Raw genomic sequence first — 793 nt, forward strand, 5'->3', positions numbered from 1 at the left:
GACCCGGCGCCGGATACCCATGATGCTAGGGTGGAGACACCAGCCCTGAGTTCTGCTGTCAGCTGTGCAGGCCTGTTTCGAGCAAGGTCCACGGGCTGGTGGACGTCAAGATAGGTATCCGGCGCTGTGGTTCTCACGGCTCCCGTAGGCCATTTTGGGATACATTAGGAGGTAAATGAGAAGGGAAAGGAGGCGGCGGGAAGCGGATAGCCTTTGAGAAGAAAGAAACGGGAGCGGCGCAAGGCCAGGAGGTGTTGGTGATGGGAGGGGGGGCGCTGCGAGTCCCCTGAGCTCTGTCTCAACTGGAGTATTTTAGAGCCCCCCGATGCCAGCGCGTCTGCATGGCTCCTTCCTGTTGGTTTTGCTGATGTCATTGCAGATTGACCAGGTCTCACTTTTGGTCGGCTTCTTGGGACTTGGGTATTTATCAGGGGAACACCGGTTCCTGGCTCCTGTTTTCGGACCCTCTCTGTGCCCAGCGAAATGTTGGTTAACCTGGCCTCGGGGTAACCTCCATTTGGGAGGGCGGGGACAAGTCAGGGTGGGAGGTGGGCCGGGACAGGTCAGGGTGGGAGGTGGGCGGGGACAGGTCAGGGAGGGAGGTGTTTGCTGCTTGCAGGACCCTGGCTGCTGTTTCAGGCCCTGTCCTCTCCTGTGAATAGTTGATTTGGGAAGGGTGGGGGGCAGCTGGGTGCGGACCTGCAGTGGGGCCCTCTTCCAGGGCTGGGCACGGCTGGCACCTGGAGTCTGGTCCTCCGGAGCCAGCCCGTGGCCCCGTGTCCTGTGACCCCCC

The sequence above is a fragment of the Neophocaena asiaeorientalis genome, unplaced genomic scaffold (genome assembly GCF_003031525.2).
Source record: "Neophocaena asiaeorientalis asiaeorientalis breed wild unplaced genomic scaffold, Neophocaena_asiaeorientalis_V1.1 scaffold69, whole genome shotgun sequence".
NCBI classification, from domain to species: domain Eukaryota; kingdom Metazoa; phylum Chordata; class Mammalia; order Artiodactyla; family Phocoenidae; genus Neophocaena; species Neophocaena asiaeorientalis.